We start from the raw sequence: 12,185 nt of genomic DNA on the forward strand, positions 1-12,185 counted from the left end.
CCAGCATTTTGTGTGTGTTGCTTGAATTTCCAGCATCTGCAAATTTCCTCGTGTTTGTCATTTAAATCAGTCTATGTTTATAAACACTCATTTCTATTCACATTTCTCTGGCCTCACTGGACAGGAACACTGAAACATTAAGTGAGAAACAACAGGAGGAGGCCGTTCGGCCCCTTTAACCATCAGCAAGATGGAGGCTACTCTCCCATCTCAGCCACATGCTTCTACCGATCTTGATTTTCTCGATCCCTTGGCTCTCCACAAATCTGCCAGCCTCTGTTTTATGTGAGGACGATCACCGAGTCTTCAACACCCTCTGTGGTGGGGATTTACCGACATTCACCACCCTCGGAGTGGAGACATTTCCCCTCATCTCAGTCCCGACATTTTAACTGCCATCATATTTGACCTACTAAAATGAACCACTTCACACTTACCAGGGCTGAACTCCATCTGCCACTTCTCAGCCCTGTTCTGCATCCTATCAATGTCCCGCTGTAAAGTCTGACAGCCATCCACACTATCCACAAAACATTCAACCTTTGTGTCATCAGCAAACTTACCAACCCATCCCTCCACTTCCTCATCCAGGTCATTTATAAAAAACACAAAGAGTAAGGGTCCCACAACAGATCCCTGAGGCACTCCACTGGTCACCGACCTCCATGCAGAATATGACCCATCTGCAACCACTCTTTGTCTTCAGTGGGCAAGCCAGTGCTGGATCCACAAAACAATGTCTCCTTGGATCCCATGCCTCCTTACTTTCTCAATAAGCCTTCCATGGGTTAACTTATCAAATGCCTTGCTGAAATCCATGTACACTGCATCTACTGCTCTTTCTTCATCGATGTGTTTAGTCACATCATCAAAAAATTCAATCGGGCTCGTAAGGCACGACCTGTCCGTCACAAAGTCATGCTGACTATTACTAATCATATTATACCTCTCCAAATGGTCATATCCATAGCGACTTATCCAACTTGATGCTTTCCAAAAGCTGCAGCACATTCTCTTTCTTAATATCTACATGCTCAAGCTTTTCAGTCTGCTGCAAGTCATCACGACAATCGCCAAGATCCTTTTCCATAGTGAATACTGAAGTAAAGTATTCATTAATTACCTCTGCTATTTCCTCCGGTTCAATACACACTTTCCCACTGTCACACGATATTTCAGGGTGAAAGGTGAAATATTTTTGGGGAATCTGAAGGGGGATTCTTCACTCAGAGGTTGGTGAGAGTGTGGAATGAGCTGCCAGTGGAAGTGGTGGATGTGGGTTCTAGTTAGACACTAAAGAGAAATTTGGGTAAGGACATGGATGGGAAGTGTATGCAGGTTGTTATTTCCACAGTCATGTGCTTTGCTGCTAATTACCGAACCCAGTAATTTACAGAATGGGTGTAGAGGCTGCCCAGTGACTGTTCCTGTGATCAAAGTCACTGAGACGTCTCATCACTGAGCAGATAATGTCTTCTCCATTCCCTTTCACTCAGTCCATCACTCAACACCTTCCATGTTTACAGGAAATCACAGAACTCACAGAGAAGGAAACCGTGACAGAGGATTCCCTGCTTTTCCTCAGACCTGGTGATGGGGAAAGGCTCCCAGTCGCAGAGAGTGATGTGGGAATCAGGAATGATTTGGCAAAGTTGGACAAAATGCTGAAAAGATTTCTGCAGCTCGGTATGGTAAAACAATGCACCGAACTGAAAATAACATTGAAATATTGCTGACGTAACAAAGAACGTCAACAAACTAACCCTGCAATATGGTGTAAAATCCCGCTCCCCATACTAATACGGGTTATACACACCAAAGAACAAACTGCCGGAGGAACTCAATGGGTCGGACAGCATCTGTGGAGGGAAATGGACCATCAACATTTCGGGTCGAGACCCTCCCTCTGGACTGAGAGTGGACGGGAAATAGTCAGAGAAAAGAGGTGAGGGCTGGGGATGGGGCAAGAGCTGGGGAGTGAGAGGTGGATCCAGGTGGGGGGGAGGTGGAAGGTGGAAATAGTGACAAGGGTGGGACGTCAGTAGTTGGGGCAACACAGGGCTGCAGAAAGTTTAAATTAATTCCATAGAGGATGAACAAAAAGGTTAGAGAGTATTTGTTACAGAGAGTGCAATGAAGATACACCTAACTGATCTCTGGAGTGGTGGGGTCATAACTTGAAGAAAGATCAAATGTGATAACTCTAAGTGTCATTTAGAGAATCGAGGACTGAGATCTGAACACATTGAAATGCACAACATCATTACCGGTTGAACCAGGGACCCCAGTCTCTGAAAAAGGGGATGGAATCGAGCCCGTGACTCTGTGACCTGGGGGTGGAGGGAAAGGGATCGGGGTAGATATGGTGTGGAAAAGTAGACATGTATCTGGTATAAATATGGAATAATGTGGGTAATGCGGCGGATGGGTCGGGCAGCGTGTGAGCGGCGAGGAGCAGAGTCACCGGTTCAGGAGGGAGTCCCTCCACCGGTTCCTGTTCACGTTTTTCTGCAGATCTGCAGCATCTGCGGGTCACAGCTCTACGTGTACGGGTAGCTTCATCTTTCCCCGTTCAGACAAGTCAGTGAGATCCGGATCTGTCACATCCTCTCGTTGTGGGTGGAAAGTGTTTTTTTTTCCCTGCAATATTTTCTGCATGTTTCATACACAGTTTCGACGTGCTGAAGTGCTGCCAACGTTTCTGGGCGTATGACCCATTTATGTGAGAATTTAGCCATTTGTATTTATCTGAGTTTCTCAGAAATGTGTAAAGTTTAATTCAGCTTCACTTCAGAATTTCCAAAGCAACAACCCAGTCAGTCAAATAGTTCCACAGAATTAAAAGTTTATTAGATTTTTATTTTTTCTATTTTTGAACTATATATATATATTCTTATTTTAAATCACAATTGTTAAAATCTTTTGTTAAGAATTAGGTTCTACTGCTACCACAGAGACAATAAATTTCATGGCACATTTCCCCTTTCATGAGTTATATTTCATGGGTTGAAATTCCCCTTGGGGATGAATAAAGTATCTATCTATCTATCTATCTATATGCCGGTGCTATTAAACCTGATTCTGATATTGATATGGGAGACCCACCACCGGTCACCTGATCCCTGTTACTGCAGATCGTAATGTGAGATTGAAGCATTTTCCATATATTTGCTTTCCACAGAAATGACAACAGTTCAGTTTCCTTCTGAGGTTCCAGAGCAGAAGCTCAGTCTGTCTAATATTTCCACAGAATTAAAATGGGGAAATTTGTTTATCATCATCACGTACTGAGCTACAGTGAAAATCTTGCCTGATGTACCATCCACACAGATCGATACATTACGACGGTACATTGAGCTGATATACAACAAAAAAATAACTGTAACGAAGCATTATGGCTGCAGAGAAAGTGCAGTGCAGATAGACATATGGTGCAGGGTCACGCTGAGTTATATTGTGAAGTCGGGTCCATTTTATCATTCATTTGGCATAACTACAGACAGGAAGCCATCCTTCAGCCTGGTGTTACGCACTTTAAGGCTTTTGTATCTCTCCGCCAATGTGGGAGCGGGTTTACAGCAAAAATGTCCAGGTTGTGAGGGTCTTTGAGTACATGGCCTGCTTTTCCGAGGCAGGGGAAGTGTAGGAAGAGTCCATGGAGGGGAGGCTTGTTTCTCTGATCTTCTCTGCTCTCCAAAGTTCTCTGCAGTTCCTTGCAGTCATGGGCAGAGCAGTAGCCATACGAAGGCGTGAAGTATCGACAAGGAGCTCAGAGACCTCGGCCTTCACCCTGCCTTGTGTAGCTGGATCCTGGACTTGCTGTTAGGTCGCCGCAGGTGGTAAGAGTGGGCTCCATCTCCTCTGCCTCTCTGGCCCTCAGCACACATAACCCAGAGGGTTGTCTCTTTGGCCCCCTCCTTTACTCTCTGTGCACCCATGACTTGTGTTGCCACCCACAGCTCCAATCTGCTGATTAAATTTGCTGACAGCACTACATTGATTGGCCTAATCTCAAAAAATAACTTTCAATCGATCAAATACCTCCTGACAAGGCTCGGTCCAAACAAACTTTTCAACCTTCTTCAGGAGATTAGTCAGAGGGAGAGCGATAGCAGCCAAGTTCTTCCAGAACTTACGATAATATCCATCCATTCCAAGCAACCTTCTAAGAGCCTTCTTAGCAGTCAGAATAGGAACTTGAGAAATTGCCTGGGCTTTTGCCTGAACAGGGGACAAATTGTATTGACCAACAACATAGCCAAGACAGGTCAGAATGGCATTGTCAAATTCACTCTTAGCTAAGTTAACTGTAAGGCTGGCCTGGGAAAGCCTGTCAAACAGCTTTTCTACTGCAGAGATATGCTCTTCCCAAGTGTCACTCCCTGTGACTAAGTCATCAATATAGGCATCTGTGTGTTCTAATCTCGAATTACAGAATCAATCATTCTCTGGAATGTTCCTGGAGCATTTTTCTTTCCAAAAGGTAAAACATTGTATTCATACAACCCAGATGGTGCCACAAATGCAGAAATATCTCTACCTCTGTCCATCAATGGAACACACCAGTACCCTTTCAACAGATCAATCTTTGTAAGATATTAGCTATTCCAACCTTATCGATGCAATCATCTATCCTAGGGATAGGATAGGCATCTGTTTTTGTTACTGCATTTGCCTTCCTATAATCAGTGCAAAATCTAGCACTGCCATCAGGTTTGGGCACAATAAAGCAGGGTGAGCTCCAATCTGATGCTGAAGGACTAATAATACCATTTTTCAGCATATATTCAATTCCTTGCTCAGCCTATTTACACTTTTCATGTTCATGCAATATGGGTGTTGTTTAATCGGTTTAGCTTGACCATTATCTATGCCGTGTACTGCGACTGTGGTTGTTTGGGAACATCGGGAAAAAAATCTTTCAACTTCAGAATTAATTCCGTCAGCTGTTGTTGTTGCTTTGGCTGCAGATCAGTCAACTTGTTAGCAATATTTTCTGGAACAACCGAGTTCATTCGTCTAACTGGGACCATGTTTGGCTTGTGAAAAGTCTCAGACGAGTCAATTGTTTCATTCTCAGGGTTACCAGATTCATATGTTTTGACAACAACACTCACAGATGATGCCTGCTTTTCAAAATAAGGTTTTATTATATTTATATGTACCACCTGTGTTAGTTTACGTTGATCAGGTGTTTTAATAACATAATTCACATCATTAAGTTGAGAGACTATTTGAAATGGTTCATTGAATTTCACCTGTAGTGGATTCATCAACATTGGAGATAAGGTAAGCACATTATCCCCCACCTGGTATTTTCTTTCGCAAGCCAGCGTATCAAACCAACACTTCATTTTGTTTTGAGAAATCCTTCAGTTTTGTCTTTCTAGAATACAGGCTTCGTGCAGTGTATTTTTGAACTTTAAAACATAGTCTAACAGGTTAACATGTACATCCCCATCAATCCACTGTTCCTTTAACAAGGTCAAAGGTCCCCTCACTCTGCGACCAAATACAAATTCAAATGGACTAAAGCCCAGTTAATCCTGTACCAACTCTTACTGCGAACAAAACCAAATACATTCCTTCATCCCAGTCTTTTCCATTTTCATCATGGTATGTCTTAATCATTGTTTTGAGGGCAGAATGAAATCTTTCCAAAGCCCCTTGTGATTCCAGATGGTATGCAGTTGATGTAATTTGTTTAGTTCCCAGTTCATAAACTACCTGCTGGAATAATCCAGATGTAAAATTACTTCCTTGATCAGACTGGATTTCTTTGGGCAAACCAGATAAAGTAAAAAAATTGGTAACAGCCTTTGCCACAGTTTTAGCTTTAATATTTCTGAGAGCTATTGCCTCTGGGAATCTGGATGTATACCCTACTGGCACTTCCATAATCTCATCAACTGAGAGAGCTGTTTGTTTTAAAGCTTCAAACTCAGGGTCTCGGTTCTGTTCTGCTATAATCTCCTTCCGAGACAGGGATAAATCTTTCTCATCAGACTTACGACCTGAATCCTGTTGAAACAATGAAGGCAGAAAAGTCCCTGACGAGTCATCATAACCTGAATCCCGATTTTGGCTATCATGGGTATCAGAATCATGCTGCACAGAACTCTCTGCATTGGCAGACTTTTTAGCCATACTTTGAGTTCCTGCGTAGGAAGGATAAATGTTAAAATCCATCTGTGGGTCATCAGTGGTTGGCTTAGTAGTGAACTGCACTGCAGGAACAACTTTACCATCTGCCAGGTCATTCCCTAACAGCAAAGTAACATCTTCCACTGGTAAACTGGAGCACAATCCGATCTCAACAGGTCCTGAAACCAATCCTGATTATAAAGTTACCTTGTGCAACGGCACAGAAACCACACCGCCCCCAAAGCCTTGAATAAGATTTACCACACCAGTGTTAGTCTCATCACCAAACTTTAGAACACTGTCTAATATAGGTGACTGAGAAGCCCCAGTATCTCGAAGAATTTTCACTGGTACTGGGGTTGATTCTTCATTTACTAATACAAACCCATCTGACATAAAATGATCGAACACCTTCTTAACTCAGTCAGACCTCTCAGTCCTTAACTGAGCCTCAACAGAATATTCAGAACCCTGTGGGTTTATAGGTGCTTCAACATACTGAACACAGGCATTTGGGACTGCCACCTTTTCCATTTTCTTCTTCAGGACAGAACAATTAGCCATCACATGACCAGCTTTCTTACAATAGTAACAAGCAAGACCAGAATATTTCACCTTCAACTGTTTCCCTTCATCCTTACTCTTGTCACTAGCCCCGGCTTTAATTTCTGTTTTACCCTGGTGACCCTGCTACTCTTTTGGAAGCTCTTATTCAGGGTAAACTTAACCTTATGAGTTAAAACAAACTCATCTGCTAATCTAGCAGACTCCTGCAAAGTGGCAGCATCATTTTCATCTAAATATCTCTTTATGTCATCATAGACGCACCTTTTGAATTCTTCAATTAAAACCAACTCTTTCTATCTGTAAAAATCATCATTTATATTTTTATATGTGCACCAGCGGTCAAAACACACAAACTTCTCAGAAGCAAATTCCATGTAAGTCTGTTTCATAGATTTCCTCCAATTTCCAAGCCTTTGTAAGCTTTTGGAACCAACAAATAAGCTTTGAGCACGGCCTGTTTCACAACGACATAATCAGCTGCATTTTCAATTGATAGGGCAGAAAAATTATACTTTGTAACTAAAGAGTCCAGCTTCCTTTCGGCCTCTTTTGACTTTCAGCCACTTTCTCAAAAGGCTGGAAGTATTTACCCACGTCAGTCTCATCAAATGGAGGGACCAATTTAACTTCCTGGCTGGCAATAAATGGTACAACCAACTCCTTTGAGACAGCAACTTCTTTCTTGAGCCTTAACTTATCTGTCAGAACCTGCCTCTGTCTTTTTCCTTCTTCCCTCTGTTTGTCTGCTTCCTCAGCTTCAAAACACCTTTTTCTCTGCTTCCTCCCTCTGTTTGTCTACCTCTCTAGCATCAAACCCCCTCTGTCTCTTTTTCTTCAGCCTCTAATCTAAGTACATCAGTCCTCAATTGTTCTAGTTGTAACTGGATCTCCTCTTTACTCACAGGAAACCTCTTTAACACTTCCTTATCAAATACCTTCATAGATATATAGTGCTCAACTATTTTCCTCTGAATTTCTGGCTTTCTCATAGTCCCCTGTGGCGTCTGCAATTCGCAGCCGCACCATCAGCCGGGCCTATTAAAGTGTCCTGTAGCCGACCGTCCTCCTGATAACCTGGGAAACGACTCAGTGGCTGCATGACACCAGCCTATGTAGATGGGGCTGGATAATTGGATTCTGCTACAGCCAGAGGGGTGTTCTCTGGAGCTACGTCATTTATGGCATATCTTATATGGAGAGGAATGTTTTCTGTCCAATGCAATTTACTATTGAATGGCCAGCATCCAATATAAGCCCACAGCCAGGAGCTGAGTGGTGTCTCTAGGTCTGAGGAGTATTTCGCTGCATTGTTGTAACCCAGTTTTGTTCTGTTTAGCTGATTCAAGTTTAGACTCTAGAACAATTCTGTTGAGCTTATAAACATTTTGGGTAATAAAACCCCTATTTTTTTCACCTTTACCTGCTCTCCCAGTTTTATGCTTACCCTGCTCCTTCACACCCCCTTACCTCATTGAGGTTCAATCGTCAACAATTCATTCTTTTTAGCTTTTCCTAATGCCTCAGGTGTTGGTGCTTCCAGAATTATATAAATATCCATTGCTGCTGATTTCCACACACAAATAAATCAAAAGGGATCACCCCATTCAACTCGATAATTAATCGATCAATATTTCCCCAAGTTTGTTCATATCCCGGACGCAGGATGCAATTTTGTTATGAACCGTAACGCTTTAGAAACAAACCAGCAGCAATAGACTACACCTGGAGTCTGGTTTTGATGTTAAAACCACTATCTTTATTAGTAGCTACTTATAATATTGTAACTTAAACAAGATAAACAGAAGTTAACAGTGTTATGTGAATAAATGTGTGTAAATATAACTCCCAAACTACTGAGCACGGGGGAAACAAGGCTTGGAGTCTTGAGATAGTAAAGTATGAAAGCTCAGTTCATCCACGGAATAGGTGATGAGGGAGATATTTTTAATCCGGGGTAAATGTCAAGAGAAGGCAATTATGTCGAATTCCACAGGTTCCATGGTGTTAAAGCGAGAGAATAATCACTGTAGATTTTATCCATCGTCATTCCAAATCCAAATACGAATTATCACCAAAAGCAAATTGTCACAAGGGGTATCGTCACCACACCCAGGCAAGGGTTAACACATCAGTGGTCTTCACATGATACCCCAAATCAGATCCACTCCTATGGATCAAACGAGGTGACCACCACACGTTCGATGTACGATGAATCGATAACTAACCCAACCTTGTGGGCATAGGAAAGTTACAAAGATTGACCCTTGGCCTTTAGTTCCCTGGTTTCGATCCTTTCATTTTTCCTCCTTCGTCTCCATCTGACTCTGAGTGTCTGTGTCCTCGGTTAAAACTAAACAAGTTGTGAGCAATGTAAACAAGCTGCAAGGCAGACTGATTCGCCTTCTTAATCTCTCTCTCTTAAAATGACAGTCCACAGCAATCAAAACCCAGGGATTCATAACAACAGCCACTCCCCATTGTGAACTGACTGGTGTACCAGTAATTGGGATGACTGAGTGAATCCTTTCCCACAGACTGAGCACATGAACGGCTTCTACCCAGTGTGAACTCGCTGATGTACCTTCAGTTTTGTTGAGCATGTGAATCTCTTCCCACAGACGGAGCAGGTGAATGGCCTCTCCCCAGTGTGAACTCGCTGATGTACCAGTAGGTTGGATGATTGAGTGAATCCCTTCCCACAGTCTAAGCAGGTGTACGGCTTCTCCCCAGTGTGAACTCTCTGATGTACCTTCAGTTTAGATGAGCAAGTGAATCTCATCCCGCAGTCTGAGCAGGTGAACGGCTTCTCCCCAGTGTGAACTCGCTGATGAATCTGCAGTATGGATGACTGAGTGAATCCTTTCCCACATTCTGAGCAGGTAAATGGCTTCTCCACAGTGTGAACTCGCTGGTGTCTCTGTAGGTGGGATGACAGTGTAAATCCCTTCCCACATTCTGAGCAGGTGAATGGCTTCCCTCCAGTGTGACTTCGCAGATGTCTCTGTAGGTGGGATGACAGTGTGAATCCTTTCCCACAGACTGAGCAGGTGAACAGCCTCTCCCCAGAGTGAACTCGCTGATATACCAGTAGGTTGGATGACTGAGTGAATCCCTTCCCACAGACTGAGCAGGTGAATGGCCTCTCCCCAGTGTGAACTCGCTGATGTACCAGTAGGTCAGATGACTCACTGAATCTCTTACCACAGACCGAGCAAGTGAATGGCTTCTCCCCAGTGTGAACTCGATGGTGTCTCTGTAGGTGGGATGACAGTGTGAATCCCTTCCCACAGTCTGAGCAGGTGAATGGCTTCTCCCCAGTGTGAACTCGCTGATGAATCTGTAGTGTGGATGACTGTGTGAATCCCTTCCCACAGTCTGAGCAGGTGAATGGCCGCTTCCCGGTATGAACTTGCTGGTGTGCCATTTGGTCAGATGACCGAGAGAATCCCTTCCCTGAAATTCAGCAGATGACCAGCCTCGGCCCAGTGTGATCGGACTGGTATGTCCGCAGGTGGGATGCCCGACAGAATCCTTTCTCACACACAGAACAGATGAATGGCCTTGCTCAGTGGGAACTTGCTGATGTACCTTCAACTGAGATAACCGAGTGAAACCATTCCCACAGTCTGAGCAGGAAGAATGGTCGATTGAATCCCTTGCTCCACTTCTTAAATATCGGGACAGAGACAGCAAAATTGCCGTGCCATATCTGAGATTCGTGGAGACAAATTCCTTCTCGTTTTTAACCTGTAAGAAGATTTACATAATCCATCAATTGGTTTAGGACAACATCTGAGATGAAATTACTTGAGTTGCCGAGGTTTGATCTCGTATCACACTGTTACAGTTATGTTAAACCCAAGTTGGACAGAGAAATCATCTCCTGACTGTGCACAGTGCTGGTATCTGGAATGACCATCAATTCTCTGATGCTCTTCCTGTCTCTATAAGAATGGGGCATTTCTGCCATCTCGAATTTGTGCCTTGGCTCAGTTTGACTCTCTCTAATGCTCGTATTCCCTATTCCTGCTGAGCAGCACGGGTGCCTGGCCCCACAGTATCTGAAACGCAAATAGTCTTTCTTGACGTGCTGCTGGGAATTCTTTTATGTATTATTAACTTAAAGTGCCACCGTTTTAACGCCATATAAAAAATTCCTGCTGAGATGAATGGTTTGTCCACCCTAGCTGTTACAAGTTCATAGAGTACATATTAGAATTATTTCAGGATCCTGTCACAGTCGTAGAAAAATACAAAACAGAAACAGGCCCTATGGGCCATCGAGTTTGTGTTGAACCATTTAAACTGCCCACTCCCATACCCCTGCCATCCAGGTACCAACACAAACCTCTTAAATGTTGAAATCGAGCTCACATGCACCTAAAAAAGGCTCTAAGCATAAACAAGGAAATTATGCAAACACCATTTCCAGAAAAGTTGGGATATTTTCCAAAATGCAATAAAAACAGAAATCTCTGATACGTTAATTCACATTTACCCTTATTTTACTGACAAAAGTACAAAGAAAAGATTTGCAATAGTTTTACTGAACAACTTAATTGTAGTTTGTAAATACACAAATATAGAATTTGATGGCTGCAACACAAACACACTCAACAAAAGTTGGGACAGAGGCATGATTACCATTGTGTTACATTACCCTTTCCTTTTAATAACATTTTTGAATCATTTTGGAACTGAGGATACTAATTGTAGTAGATTTGCAATTGGAAATTTTGTCCATTCTTGCTTGATGTAAGACTTCAGCTGCTCAACAGTCTGTGGTCTCCGTTGTCTGATTCTCCTCTTCAAGATGCACCATATGTTTTCAACAGGAGATAGATCTGGACTGGCAGCAGGCCAGTTAAGCACACGCACTCTGTGTCTGCAAAGCCACGCTGTTGTAGCCCGTGCGGAATGTGGTCTGGCATTGTCCTTCTGAAATAAGCATGGATGTCCCGGGAAGAGACGTCGCCCTGATGGCAACATATGTCTCTCTAAAATCCTAATATATGCCTTAGAGTCAGTGTTACCTTCACATACATGAAACTCACCCATGCCGTGGGCACTGATGCTCCCCCATACCATCACAGATGCTGGCTTTTGCACCTTTCACTGATAACAATCAGAATGGTCGTTTTCACCTTTGGCATGGAGAACTCAATGCCCGTTTTTTTCTTAAAACGAGCTGAAATGTGGACTCATCTGACCACAGTTCCACAGTCTTTCAGTCCATCTGAGATGAGCTCAGGCCCAGAGAACTTGCTGACGTTTCTGCATAGAGTTGATGTATGGCTTCCTCCTTGAGTAATACAGTTTCAAGTTGAATTTCTGGATGGAGCGACGGACTGCATTAAGTGACAATTGTTTTCCGAAGTACTCCCAAGGCCAGATGGCTGTAATTGTCACAATAGCATGACTGTTTCTTAGGCAGTGCCGCCTGAGGGCTTGAAGATCACGTGCATTCAACAGTG

The 12,185-nt window shown here is 43.2% G+C and overlaps 1 pseudogene; it reads right to left on the reverse strand.

Moving 5' to 3' along the window:
* Window positions 1-9,343: 9,343 nt before the first annotated feature.
* Window positions 9,344-12,185, reverse strand: part of LOC132389868 (zinc finger protein 850-like) — a 63,424-nt pseudogene continuing 60,582 nt past the window's right edge.

Source organism: Hypanus sabinus, unplaced genomic scaffold (assembly GCF_030144855.1).
Source record: "Hypanus sabinus isolate sHypSab1 unplaced genomic scaffold, sHypSab1.hap1 scaffold_688, whole genome shotgun sequence".
NCBI lineage: Eukaryota > Metazoa > Chordata > Chondrichthyes > Myliobatiformes > Dasyatidae > Hypanus > Hypanus sabinus.